The sequence below is a fragment of the Zea mays genome, chromosome 7, assembly GCF_902167145.1.
Source record: "Zea mays cultivar B73 chromosome 7, Zm-B73-REFERENCE-NAM-5.0, whole genome shotgun sequence".
Lineage (NCBI taxonomy): Eukaryota > Viridiplantae > Streptophyta > Magnoliopsida > Poales > Poaceae > Zea > Zea mays.
In genome coordinates, this window is record NC_050102.1 from 33,507,459 (window position 1) to 33,522,375 (window position 14,917).

Below are 14,917 nucleotides of genomic sequence, written 5' to 3' on the forward strand. Positions count from 1 at the left end.
TCAAAAGTGGAGGTGAGTTCACCGGAGGTGGGCGCCAATGTTGGGGACTTGTTCTCAAATGCTATGAATTAAGAACAAGGCAACAAAAAAAGGGGTTAAAGATTAATGCCCTTCATCCTTCGAAGCATTATTTCCCTTAGGACATAACGATCTTCGGACGAAGGTCATGAAGGACGTACCTTCATCATCATAGTTCATATTGATGAAAGACGAAGCATATGTAACATGAGAAATAACATGAATAATTATATGACATTATTTATATATCTTTATTATATTATCACGAATGAATAAAAACAACATTGAATTACATTTGTACCTTCGGCTTGACAGAAGGCAAAAGTACGAGCGTGACGCACGAGCGAATACAAGTCAGCGTGAACAGTACAGGGGTACTGTTCACCTATTTATAGGCACGGGACGCAGCCTGGTAAAAATTACATTTATGTCCTTTACAACTAGTTACAATCATGACACAAATTATCATGGGCCGATCGGTCTTTTCATCTTAAAGTCGGTGCAACCCTTCGTCTCAGGACGTGTCGCTATGCCGAAGCTCCCTGGATGGTAGCTTCGGCGTAACTTCTGTGCTGATCTTCCGAAGGTGTTTCTTCTTACAGGACCTTCGGCGACGAAGCAGACCCCCAACATGATCTGAACAACCCATTTTGTAATGGAGCTCGTGGCAATGGTAGCCCCGCAAAAGGATGATGGAACTCATGGCGTTGAGTGGTGGCGTGCTTAGGCTCGTGCTCCTCTACAACGAGGCACTGTTTCCCACGAGTGTTCCCATCACCATTACAGTCACGCCACACGTCGCTAGGGCTTGAGCCATTGGAGGCTCGTCAATTTGTCTTCCGTCGCAACGCACGGGCACATGCCTAGTTCTGTTGATGACGATACTTTGTGCAGTTCATTGGGTCCTTTTCCGCTTGTAACTCTATCCCAATATACCTCGGTCTTTCGTACTCCCTCCTCCGTCCTCTAATATAAGGCTATTTTTATTCTTAAGTCTAGCCATCTGAAGTCTGGTCATATATCTACAACATCAAATAGCTAAATTATGAAAATACATTTCATCAAGTATATAAAGAGCTCATATGATATAAATATTGTTGGTCTTCAAGTGATGGTGTTGGACCCTTTGCTGATTCCGCAGTTCATTGAGGTGGTGATTGGTGAATGTTTATTTGAGCTGCAGTTTCGGGTTGAAGAAAACATGGATAGTGACAGTCCAGTTCATGTGGATATGGATGACTTAAGCCGTGGGGAGGACAAAAATAAGTCGGATCAATTAGAGGATGTGGCTCGTGGGGGTAATAGTGCTCCAGATAGTGGCAAATATGTTTCAAAGGGTGCTGGTAATGATGGTAATACTGGTAAAAAGGGAGCGGTGCATATGTAATTAGCTCGGTTGTCCAGCATGCTGAATTGGGTTTGGGTAAGCAAAGTGTTGAACATGTTGGTAATCCCACTCAAGCTGTTGTGCCAGCAACCTCGCTGCAAATGGGTGTTTCGGTGCCATGTACTCGGGATGTGGCAGCTATGGCTACTGTTCCAGAAGCAACTATGGGGTTAACCGAGTTAGGCAAGAGCAAAAGAAGAAACAAGAGCGGGAATGGGGACAACATGCAAAGAGCTTCAAAGTTGAAGGCTGCTCGCAATTTAGATGCGGACCTCTCTACAGGTAATTCCATACGTAGCCTACCTTATGTTCTTATTCCTAATGAAGTAGTTAAGTGGTTAACTTCTTTAGGTTTTGTTTGTGGGAATAATGATAAATCTTGGGACAAATTCCTAGAGTTGTTAACCAATAAGCTGAGAGGTGAGTCTGGTAGTATCGTAGATGCCAAGTCAGTTGCTTTAGAGAGAGAGAGAGGAAAAAGAGAGGTTAGAGGATCAGGAGCTAGATAACTTTATTTTGGGCTCTTTACGCAGTGACATGTTGGAAAAAGTGATGGAATTTACTAGTGAGCATATAATTATGTCTCATACTAGTAGGCCTGAAGTCACAAAAAGCTCTAAGAAAAAGAGCAGGAATAGAAATAAAAAAAATCGGTTGCCCAATGAGAGGGGTTTTCTGGAATAGTGATGGGTTCAGAGACCCTATGAAACATAGATTTGTGTCTAACTTGTCTAAAGAACAAATTTTGCCTTTTATAGCTATATCGGAAACAGTGAGAAAATCTTTCTATGACTCTTTCGTAAGGAATCATAATGGGGGAAGGAATTTTATTTGGAACACAAAAGAACCTATAGGTCGTTCGGGGGCTATTCTATTGGGCGTTGATTTTGATGTATTTGATATTGGTGCTATAGATGAAGGGGAGTTTTATGTCAAGTTCAAGGTGTGTAACAAAAGCGATCGCTTCAAGTGGGCTTTAGCAGTCGTCTACGGTCTAGCCAAATTTGACAGGAAGGAGGCAGTCCTGATGGAGCTAGTGAGAGTACCTAGAGGGGGGGGGGGTGAATAGGTGATCCTGTAAAATCAAATACTAAATAGTCCAAACTTGGTTATGAAATGTTAGTTAGATCAAAACCAAGATGCTATAGTAAGAACTCTGCACTTGATTGTTCCTTTAGAATGAATATTAAACTTAGGAACAATAGCACAAGTGATTAAGCGAGAACTCGAGAGAAGAAACCAATCACACAGTAAAGCGACACAAGAGACACGGTGATTTTATCCCGTGGTTCGACCAAGTATAACACTTGCCTACTGAAAGTCGCCTAGAGGGGGTGAATAGGCGGAATCTGAAATTTACAAACTTTAAGCACAACTACAAGCCAGGGTTAGCATTAGAAATAAACCGAGTCCAAAAGAGAGGGTCAAAACAAATCAACCAAAGAAATAGAGCGGATGACACGGTGATTTGTTTTACCGAGGTTCGGTTCTTGCAAACCTACTCCCCATTGAGGTTGTCACAAAGACCGGGTCTCTTTCAACCCTTTCCCTCTCTCAAACGGTCACTTAGACCGAGTGAGCTTTCTCCTTAATCAATGGGTCACTTAGACCCCTCACAAGGACCACCACAACTTGGTGTCCCTTGCTTTGATTACAAATGTCTTGAGAACAAGAATGGAGGAAGAAGAAAGCGATCCAAGCGACAATAACTCAAATGAACACGAAAATCTCTCTCTCACAAGTCACTAAGTGTTTGGAGTGGTTTTGGACTTTGGAGAGGATTTGATCTCTTGTTTGTGTCTTGGAGTGAAGTCTAGAGCTCTTGTATTGAATGCAATATGCTGGAAACTTGGATGCCTTGAATAGTAGTGGTTGGGGGTATTTATAGCCCCAACCACCAAAACAGCCGTTGGGGAGGGCTGCTGTCGATGGGCGCACCGGATAGTCCGGTGCGCCAGCCACGTCACCCAACTGTTAGGGTTCTGACGGTTTCGACCGCTGGAGCTCTGACAGCCTGGCCCACCGGACAGTCCGGTGTCGCACCGGACAGCCACTATTCACTGTCCGGTGCGCCTTCTGGCGCTGCTCTGACTCTGCGCGAACTGTGCACGCACTGATCACGTTGCAGGCGACCGTTGGAGTCGACCGTTGCGCTTGGGAGTCGTTGCTCCGCTGGCACACCGAACAGTCCGGTGACCCACCGGACAGTCCGGTGAATTATAGTGGAGCGCGGCCTCAGAAACCTGAAGGTGAAGAGTTTGAAGTCAATCCACCCTGGTGCACCGGACAGTCCGGTGCGCCAGACCAGGGTTCACTTTGGTTTCTTTTGTTCCTTTCTTTTGAACCCTAACTTTAATCTTTTTATTGGTTTGTGTTGAACCTTTGGCACCTGTAGAACATACAATCTAGAGCAAACTAGTTAGTCCAATATTTGTGTTGGGCAATTCAACCACCAAAATCATTTAGGAAAAGGTTTGGCCCTATTTCTCTTTCTATCTCCCCCTTTTTGGTGATTGATGCCAACACAAACCAAAGCAAATATATAAATACATAATTGAACTAGTTTGCATAAGGTGAGTACAAAGGTTGCTTGGAATTAAACCAATTTATACTTTTAATAGATATGCATGGATTGCTTTCTTTCTTTTAACATTTTGGACCACATTTGCACCACTTGTTTTGTTTTTGCAAATTCTTTTAGAAAATCTTTTCAAAGTCCATTTGCAAATAGTCAAAGGTATATGAATAAGATTGCAAGAAGCATTTTCAAGATTTGAAATTTTCTCCCCCTGTTTCAAATGCTTTTCCTTTGACTTAAACAAAACTCCCCCTGAATTAAAATTCTCCTCTTAGTGTTCAAGAGGGTTTTTACCAATTGAAAGAAGATTAACTATACCAATTTGAAAAATGCTAACCAATTGAAAAACCTATTTTAAATATTTCATCGTAAGATATCAATTGAAAACTTCATTTTTAAACTTTGAAATTGGTGGTGGTGCGATCCTTTTGCTTTGGGCTAATACTCTCTCCCCCTTTGGCATTGATCGCCAAAAATGGAGTCTATAGATCCCTCTTTACTTTCTCCCCAATGGTACAAGTAATAAGAGTGAAGATTATACAAAAGTGAGAGAGCGGTGCGGAGTGACGGCGAAGGATAAATAATACCAATAGAGTGGAGTGGAAGCCTTGTCGTCGCCGAAGACTCCATTTCCTTTTCAATCTACGACTTACCATAAGAATACACTTGAAAACACATTAGTCGTAGACATAAAAGAGATATGATCAAAGGTATATAAATGAGCTATGTGTGCAAAGTATCAATCAAAGTTCCGAGAATTAAGAATGTTTAGCTCATTCCTAAGTTTGGTAAAGGTTTTCTCATCTAATGGTTTGGTAAAGATATCGACTAACTGATCTTTGGTGCTAACATAAGCAATCTCGATATCTCCCCTTTGTTGGTGATCCCTCAAAAAGTGATACCGAATGGCTATGTGCTTAGTGCGGCTGTGTTCAACGGGATTATCCGCCATGCGGATTGCACTCTCATTATCACATAGGAGAGTGATTTCGCTAAATTTGTAGCCATAGTCCCTAAGGATTTGCCTCATCCAAAGCAATTGCGCGCAACAATGACCTGCGGCAATATACTCGGCTTTGACGGTAGAAAGAGCTACTGAATTTTGTTTCTTTGAAGCCCAAGACACCAGGGATCTTCCTAAGAACTGACAAGTCTCTGATGTGCTCTTTCTATCAATTTTACACCCTGCCCAATCAGCATCTGAATACCTATTAAATCGAAGGTGGATCCCTTAGGGTACCAAAGACCAAACTTAGGTGTATGAACTAAATATCTCAAGATTCTTTTCACGGCCCTAAGGTGAACTTCCTTAGGATCAGCTTGGAATCTTGCACACATGCATATGGAAAGCATAATATCTGGTCGAGATGCACATAAGTAGAGTAAAGATCCTATCATCGACCGGTATACCTTTTGATCTACGGATTTACCTCCCATGTCGAGGTCGAGATGCCCATTGGTTCCCATGGGTGTCTTGATGGGCTTGGCATCCTTCATTCCAAACTTGGTAAGTATGTCTTGAGTGTACTTCGTTTGGCTGATGAAGGTCCCCTCTAGGAGTTGCTTCACTTGAAATCCTAGGAAATGCTTCAACTCCCCCATCATCGACATCTTGAATTTTTGAATCATTATCCTACTAAACTCTTCACAAGTAGATTTGTTAGTAGACCCAAATATGATATCATCAACGTAAATTTGGCATACAAACAAATCATTTGCAATGGTTTTAGTAAAGAGTGTAGGATCGGCTTTACCGACTTTGAAGTCATTAGTGATAAGAAAATCTCTTTGGCATTCATACCATGCTCTTGGGGCTTGTTTGAGCCCATAAAGCGCCTTTAAGAGTTTATAAACATGATTAGGGTACTCACTATCTTCAAAGCTGGGAGGTTGCTCAACATAGACCTCTTCCTTGATTGGTCCATTGAGGAAGGCACTTTTCACGTCCATTTGGTAAAGCTTAAAGCCATGGTAAATAGAATAGGCAAGTAATATACGAATTGACTCAAGCCTAGCTACGGGTGCATAGGTTTCACCGAAATCCAAACCTTCGACTTGTGAATATCCCTTGGCCATAAGTCGGGCTTTGTTCCTTGTCACCACACCATGCTCATCTTGCTTGTTGCGGAATACCCACTTGGTTCCTACAACATTTTGGTTAGGACGTGGAACAAGATGCCATACCTCATTCCTCGTGAAGTTGTTGAGCTCCTCTTGCATTGCCAACACCCAATCCGAATCTCTTAATGCATCTTTCACCCAGTATAGCTCAATAGAAGACATAAAAGAGTAATGTTCACAAAAATGAGCGACACGAGATCGAGTGGTTTCCCCCTTATGAATATCGCTGAGGATGGAGTTCACGGGGTGATCTCTTTGTATCGCTTGGTGGACTCTTGGGTGAGGCGATCTTTGACCCTGTTCTTCTTGATCATCTTCCTCGTCTTTGTCATGGTCATCTCCCCCTTGATCATTGTTCTCCTCTTGAGGTGGCTTCGTGATTATCTTCTTCATTGTCTTGAGCCTGATCCTCATCTTGGGTTGGTGGAGATGCTTGATTGGAAGATGATGGTTGATCTTGTGCTTGTGGATGCTCTTCGGATTCCTTAGGACACACATCCCCAATGGACATGTTTCTTAGCGCGACACACGGAGCTTCTTCATCATCTAGCTCATCAAGATCAACTTGCTCTACTTGAGAGCCATTAGTCTCATCAAACACAATGTCACAAAAAACCTCAACTAATCCAGTGGATTTGTTGAAGACTCTATATGCCCTTGTGTTTGAGTCATATCCAAGTAAAAAGCCTTCTACAGCCTTAGGAGCAAATTTAGATTTTCTACCTCTTTTAACTAGAATAAAACATTTGCTACCAAAGACTCTAAAATATGAAACATTGGGCTTTTTACCGGTGAGGAGTTCATATGATGTTTTCTTGAGGATTCGGTGAAGGTAGAGTCGGTTGATGGAGTAGCTAGCAGTGTTGATTGCTTCTGCCCAAAACCGGTCCAGAGTCTTGTACTCATCAAGCATGGTCCTCACCATGTCAAGTAGAGTTCTATTCTTCTTCTCCACTACACTATTTTGTTGAGGTGTGTAGGGAGAAGAGAACTCATGCTTGATGCCCTCATCCTCAAGAAAGCCTTCTATTTGAGAGTTCTTGAACTCCGTCCCGTTGTCGCTTCTTATTTTATTGATCCTAAATCCGAACTCATTTTGAGCCCATCTCAAGAATCCCTTTAAAGTGTCTTGGGTTTGTGATTTTTCCTGCAAAAAGAACACCCAAGTGAAGCGAGAATAATCATCCAGAATTACAAGACAATACTTACTCCCACCGAGGCTTATGTAAGCGATCAGGCCGAATAAATCCATGTAGAGTAGCTCAAGCGGCCTGTCGGTCGTCATGATGTTCTTGTGTGGATGATGGGTACCAACTTGCTTCCCTGCTTGACATGCACTACAAACGCTGTCTTTCTCAAAATGAGCATTTGTTAGTCCAAAAATGTGTTCTCCCTTTAGAAGTTTGTGAAGATTCTAGATCCCAACATGGGCTAGTCGGCGATGCCAGAGCCAACCCATATTAGTCTTAGCAATCAGACAAGTATCGAGTTCAGCTCTATTGAAATCAACTAAGTATAGCTAACCCTCGAGTACTCCCTTAAATGCTACTGAATCATCACTTCTTCTAAAGACAGTAACACCTATATCCGTAAAAAGATAGTTGTAACCCGTTTTGCATAATTGAGAAACTGAAAGCAAGTTATAATCTAAAGAATCTACAAGAAAAACATTGGAAATGGAATGGTCGGGTGATATAGCAATTTTACCAAGTCCTTTGACCAAACCTTGATTTCCATCCCCGAATGTGATAGCTCTTTGGGGATCATCATTTTTCTCGTAGGAGAACATCTTTTTCTCCCCTGTCATATGGTTTGTGCACCCGCTATCAATGATCCAACTTGAGCCCCCAGATGCATAAACCTACAAAACAAGTTTAGGCCTTGTTCTTAGGTACCCAAACGGTCTTGGGTCCTTTCACATTAGAAACAAGTACCTTGGGTACCCAAACACAAGTCTTTGAGCCCTTGTGTTTGGCCCCAACATATTTGGCAACTACTTTGCCTGATTTGTTAGTTAAAACATAAGAAGCATCAAAAGTCTTAAATGAAATGTTATGATCATTTTGTCGGGTACCGTAATTAGGGGTACCCCCAACACTCCTAAACACGGCTGGTAACCACCATTAGCACAAGCTGCAGAGACTGATGGGCACGATTCAGGTCAAGGCTTCGTCTACCCAAGGGACGCGATCTCGCCTCGCCCGAGCCCAGCCTCGAGCGGGAACTGTAGTCCCAGACGAAGTTACGCCTCGCCCGAGGGCCTCCTCAGGCAGTGGGCGCACCCTCGGCACGCCCGAGGCCCAACTCGAGCAGGCTTCGTCGAGAAGCAACCTTGGCCAAATCGCCTCTCCAACCGACCGTATCCCAGGCGCATTCAATGCGAGGATCGCCTGACACCTTATCCTCACACACGTGCCTCAGTCGGCAAGGTCGAACTAACAGGAAAACAGCGCCGCTCGCCCCGCTCTGACTGCTGTGCCACCCACCAGGGTGAGGCTGACAACAACCAAGTTCAGCCTCGGGCGCAACAGGACGCTCCGCCTCGCCTAACCTCAGGCCTCGGCCTCGGGAGGAGGTCTCCGCCTCGCCCGACCCTAGGGCTCGGCCTCAACCTTGGCCTTAGAAAGTGGTCTCCGCCTCGCCCGACCCCAGGGCTCGGCCTCAACCCCGGCCTCGGGAGGAATCACGTCCTCACCCGACCCCGGGCTCGGCCTCAGGAGAAGTGGACCGACCGCGCCGCGGGGGATACATCATTACCCTACCCCTAGCTAGCTCAAGCTTCGAGGGAACAAGACCGGCGTCCCATCTTGCTCGCCCCGGTGACAAGTAATGATGGCTCCCCGCGTGCGTCCATGACGACGGTGGTTCTCAGCCCCCTACGGAAGCAAGGAGACATCAGCAAGATCCCAGCAGCACCGACAGCTGTGTTTCTACAGGGCTCAGGCACTTCTCCGACGACCACGTTATCGCCTACGCAGGGCTCAAGCACTTCTCTGACAGCCACGTTGGCATGTACACAGGGCTCAGGCACTTCCCTGCCAAACACGTTAGCACCTAGCTACACCCCCCATTGTACACCTGGACCCTCTCCTTGCATCTATAAAAGGGAGGTCCAGGGCCTTCATGCAAGAGGTCGCGCGGGGGAACGAGCTGACGAACAGGCTCACTCTCTCTCTCTCTCTCTCTCGCAAACGCTTGTAACCCCTACTACGAGCACACCCCCCTGGCGTGGGATAACACGAGCCGTGTTTTCCCCCTTGCGTTCCATCTTGCGCCAACCCATCTGGGCTGGGACGCGCAGCGACAAATTTACTCGTCGGTCCAGGGACCCCCTGGGGTCAAAATGCCGACAATTGGCGTGCCAGGTAGGGGCCTGCTGCGTGTTAACGAACAACTTCCTGTTGAGTTCCAGATGGGTAGTCTCCAGCAACCTCTTTAGCCCGGGATGCTGCTCCGCTTCGGGAGTCTCGAGTTCATGTCCCTCGACGGCAGCTACGACATGGTACTCCTCCCCCCGCAGCGCGACAGCGACAACGACGACCGTCAGCTCGCCCAGTGGCGGCGAACTCGACGACGTCTTCCCCCCGTGGCGGAAGAGCAGCATCCGGGTTTGTCCCGCCACCTTCCTCGCCGCAGGAGGAGGAGGCAGGGCAACCGTGGCCAGGCAGGAGGCGGCACCTCGTCGGCTGTCGAGCGAGTCGGCGATGTCGGCACCCCAGCGGGGGACATGTCGGGCGTTGTCCTTGCGCCTAAGACAACGACGGGCGTCGCTTCCCCGCAACGTGCCAACCCCAAGCGGACAGATGACGCCAACACACTCGCGAAGGGCTTGCTGGGCATTAGCCTCGTACATGAGATAACGGTGCAGTCCGTCCCCTACGCGACTTCGTCACCGTCCATCGATCAAGAGGTACCGTCTGTTTTCCACCCTGTGCCTTTTAGATTCAGCTTCGATCCACCAAGCGACCCCGCTTCGGTGTGCTTTCGTAGAGGCATACCCTAACCTTCCGGGGTACCACATGTGGTCGTCCTAGGACCGACTGACGGTCGTCTCAACCTACGGGCCCCTGGGTTCCGAGGAAGTGGACGGTCCCGACTCCGGCTGGGATTTCTCCGGGCTCAGTAATCCCAGTGCCATGCGAGACTTCATGACCGCATGTGACTACTACGTCTCTGGTTGCTCTGATGATGGACACAACCTTGACGATGAGGGTTGTGGCCCAAGTCGCGAATGTTTCCACGTCGATCTAGGGGGTCACGACGAAGGCAACCACCTTGGTATGCCGGAGGATGACGATCCCCCTGGGCCTGCGCCTCGCATTGACATCCTGCGGGAGCTATCTGTGGTCCCAGTCCCTGTGGGGGGTCATGACACACAGCTCGAGCAAATCTGCGAGATGCAGGCCAAGCTCGACGAGGAAGCAGGGCAACTTGTGCAGCTCCGGCAAAACATCGAGGAGGAGTGGGCAGGCCGAGCACTCGCCGGAGAAGCGTGTCATCAGGCCCAGGACATCCAGCACCGTATCGTTGACGATGCCAGGGCATGGCTGCCCCCGGCCTCCAGCGGGGCCGGCCAGCATCTGGCTGCAGCTGCGATACTACTCCGAGCAATGCCAGAGCCATCCACCACCGAGGGGCGGCGTATCCAGGGAGAACTCAAGAATCTCCTGGAGGATGCCGCGGTCCGACAGGCCAAAAGCTCTGCCTCCCGAAGGCAAGGGTGCCCCCGAAGCATCGCGCAACAACTTCCCGACTCATGCGGGAGGCCTCGGTCCACACCGGGCGCACGCGGGGCACGACGCCTGCAGCCCCATATCGCCTCGGCAACGAGCACCACCGCCGCGACCGTCGAGCCCGCCTTGACGAGAAGGTGCACCGAGGCTACCACCCCAGGCGTGGGGGACGCTACGACAACGAGGAGGATCAGAGCCCCTCGCCCGAACCACCAGGTTCGTAAGCCTTCAGCCGGGCCATACGTCGGGCGTCGTTCCCGACCCGGTTCCGAGCCCCGACTACCATCGCCAAGTACTCGGCGGAAACAAGGCCGGAGTTTTGGCTTGCGGACTACCGGCTGGCCTGCCAGCTGGGAGGGACGGACAACGACAACCTCATCATCCGCAACCTCCCCCTATTCCTCTCTGACGCTGCCCGGGCCTGGCTGGAGCATCTGCCTCCTGCGCAGATCTCCAACTGGGACGACCTGGTCAAGGCCTTCGCTGGAAACTTCCAGGGAACGTACGTACGCCCTGGGAACTCTTGGGATCTCCGAAGCTGCCGCCAGCAGCCAGGGGAATCCCTGCGAGAGTACATCCGGCGGTTTTCGAAGCAGCGCACCGAGCTGGCCAACATCACCGACTCGGATGTCATCGGGGCGTTCCTCGCCGGCACCACTTGTCGTGACCTGGTGAGCAAACTGGGCCGCAAGACTCCCACCAAGGCGAGCGAGTTGATGGACATTGCCACCAAGTTCGCCTCTGGTCAGGAGGCGGTCGAAGCCATCTTTTGGAAGGATAAGCAGCCTCAGGGACGGCAACAGGAAGACGTCCCCGAGGCGTCCGCCCAGCGTGGCACGAAGAAGAAGGCCAAGAAGAAGGCGCAAGCAAAGCACGACGCCGCTGACGGAGATCTTGTCGCTGCCGCCGAGCATAGGAACCCTCGGAAGCCTCCCGGAGGGGCCAACCTATTCGACAAGATGCTCAAGGAGTCGTGCCCCCATCACCAGGGTCCCGTCAAGCACACCCTTGAGGAATGCGTCATGCTTCGGCGCTACTTCCATAAGGCCAGGCCCCCGGCGGAAGGTGGCAAAGGCCAAGACAACAACAAGAAGGAGGGCGACAAAGCAGAGAAGTTCCCTGAGGTCCATGGCTGTTTCATGATCTACGGTGGGCAAGTGGCGAACACCTCGGCTCGGCACCACAAACAGGAACACCAGGAGGTCTACTCGGTAAAGGTGGCGGCACCAGTCTACCTAGACTGGTCCGACAAGCCCATCACCTTCGACCAAGGCAACCACCCCGACTACGTGCCGAGCCCAGGAAAGTACTCGCTCGTCGTCGACCTCGTCATCGGCAACGCCAGGCTCACCAAGGTCCTCATGGACGGGGGCAGCAGCCTCAACATCATCTACGCCGAGACCCTCAAGCTCTTGGGGATCGATCTGTCCACGATCCGGGCTGGTGCGGTGCCCTTTCACGGGATCATCCCCGGGAAGCGTGTCCTGCCCCTTGGGCAACTCGATTTGCCCGTCTGCTTCGGAACTCCCTCCAACTTCTGCAGGGTAACCCTCACGTTCGAGGTGGTCGGGTTTCGAGGAACCTACCACGCAGTGCTAGGGAGACCGTGCTACGCCAAGTTCATGGCGGTCCCCAACTACACGTACCTTAATCTCAAGATGCCAGGCCCCAACGGGGTCATCACCGTCGGATCCACGTAACACCACGCGTACGAATGCGACGTGGAGTGCTTGGAGTACGCTGAGGCCCTCGCCGAGTCCGAGGCCCTCATCGCCGACCTAGAGTGCCTCTCTAAGGAGGTGCCTGATGCGAAGCGCCACGCCGGCAACTTCGAGCCGGCTGAGGCGGTTAAGTCTGTCCCTCTCGATCCCAGCAACGACGCCTGCAAGCAAGTCTGGATCGGCTCCAAGCTCGACCCCAAATAGGAAGCAGTGCTCGTCGACTTTCTCCGCACGAATGCCGAAGTTTTTGCGTGGAGTCCCTCGGACATGCCTGGCATACCGAGGGATGTCGCCGAGCACTCACTGGATATCCGAGCCGGTGCCCGACCCGTGAAGCAGCCTCTGCGCCGTTTCGACGAAGAAAAGCGCAGAGCCATAGGCGAGGAGATCCACAAGCTCATGGCTGCAGGGTTCAACAAAGAGGTATTCCAACCCGAATGATTAGCCAACCCTGTGTTTGTGAAAAAGAAAGGTGGGAAATGGAGGATGTGCGTAGACTACACTGGTCTAAACAAGGCATGTCCAAAGGTTCCCTACCCTCTGCCTCGCATCGACCAAATTGTGGACTCCACTACTGGCTGCGAAACCCTATCATTCCTCGACACCTATTCAGGTTATCACCAAATCAAGATGAAAGAGTCCGACCAGCTCGCGACTTCTTTCATCACACCTTTTGGCATGTACTGTTATACTACTATGCCATTTGGCTTGAGGAATGCAGGTGTTGGGGACTTGTTCTCAAATGCTATGAATTAAGAACAAGGCAACACAAAGATGTTAAGTATAAATGCCCTTTGTCCGCTGAAGCATTATCTTCCCAAGGATTTAATGAGCTTCGGACGAAGGTCATGAGTAAAATATCACGAAGATTTCACCTTCGTGATCATATTTGTAAAACAGCAAACAATGAGAAATGAAATATAAAAGTATAAAATATATTCACATGTTTTATTATATGAGTATATAAGTATTAAAACATAATATTTGGGCACATTTATACCTTCGCCTTAGCGGAAAGCAATAATTCAAGCGTAACGTGCCAGTGATTACAGGATCGCGTGAACAGTGACGGGGTACTGTTCACCTATTTATAGGCACAGGATGCAACCTGCGTAAAATTACATCTATGTCCTTTACAATCGACTACAATAATGACACAAAACATCATGGGTCTTTAAGTCAATTCATCTTTAAGTCGGTTCGACCCTTCATCTTGAGATCTGTCTTTGTGCCGAAGCTTTATAGATAATAGCTTCGGCGCTTGCTTCTGAGAAGACCTTTCAAAGGTGTTCTTTTTAGGATCTTTGGCTACGAAGCATACCCCCAACAGTAGCCCCTTCGCGGTGCTAGATCGTTTTTCGTAATGAGCTTGATCCGTGAAAAAGTCTTCTAGGCTTCGGGACGTCGAAGATCCAAAAAACACCTTCCCTGAGCTCGTTGGCGAGAAACAATTAAAATAATCGTCGCGCTCGCCCCATCTTGCACCAATTACGCGCGCGCCAGCGATTCACCTTCTCGGACCCTGTGGCCCACCGTTCAGTGAGTGCGGGTGACTGTTTGTTCGATGCTGGAGACCTTGCCGATTCACCTTCCCACCTGCGGCACTATATAAACAGACGGGTAGGTGTGAAGTTACCACAACATTCATTGCTATTGCACTGTTTTGCTGCCAAATTTTTAGTCATAGCCGAAGCTTAATCATCGTGCTCAGACGAAACTTCGCTTGTGATTCTGCTTCGGCACAAGAGTAAGAGCTTTGGAAAAAACAAAAAAGTTAACACCAAAAATTTCAAGTAAGTCATAATCAAATGGCCAGAGTTCGCTCTACTGCTAGGGTCGATCGTGAGGGAGATGAGACCGAAGCTACCGAGACTGTTCCTATTTCGGAAGCAATGAAGCGCTCTGGGTTGGTAACACCGGAGGACATCCCTGCTGCCGAAGCAGAGCGAGCTGATGTTGAAGAGACCGATTCTGAAGATGATTATAGCAGCACGGTGCCGAGCAAACACAACCACCTAGATTTTGGAAAATCCACAGTCTCCGAAGGTGACCTACCTAAGATGTTAAAATTGGGCTATTTCAATGAAGAAAAGAAAGAGCTGATTCGCTTTGGTGGAGAGGAAACTACTCCGAAGCCAGGAAAAGATGAAATAGTAGTTTTAAGAGTTTCTTCAAAGCTGGTTTGAGATTGCCTTTGAATAAGATGATTGCTGACGTACTGAAGAAGTTTGGGATCCACTTTCATCAGCTAACTCCTAAAGCTATCGTTAGGCTTAGTGTTTACATTTGGGCTCTCCGAAGCCAAGGGGTGGAACCGTTTGCCGAAGGTTTCTGCTGGGTGCACGAGCTGCATTACCAA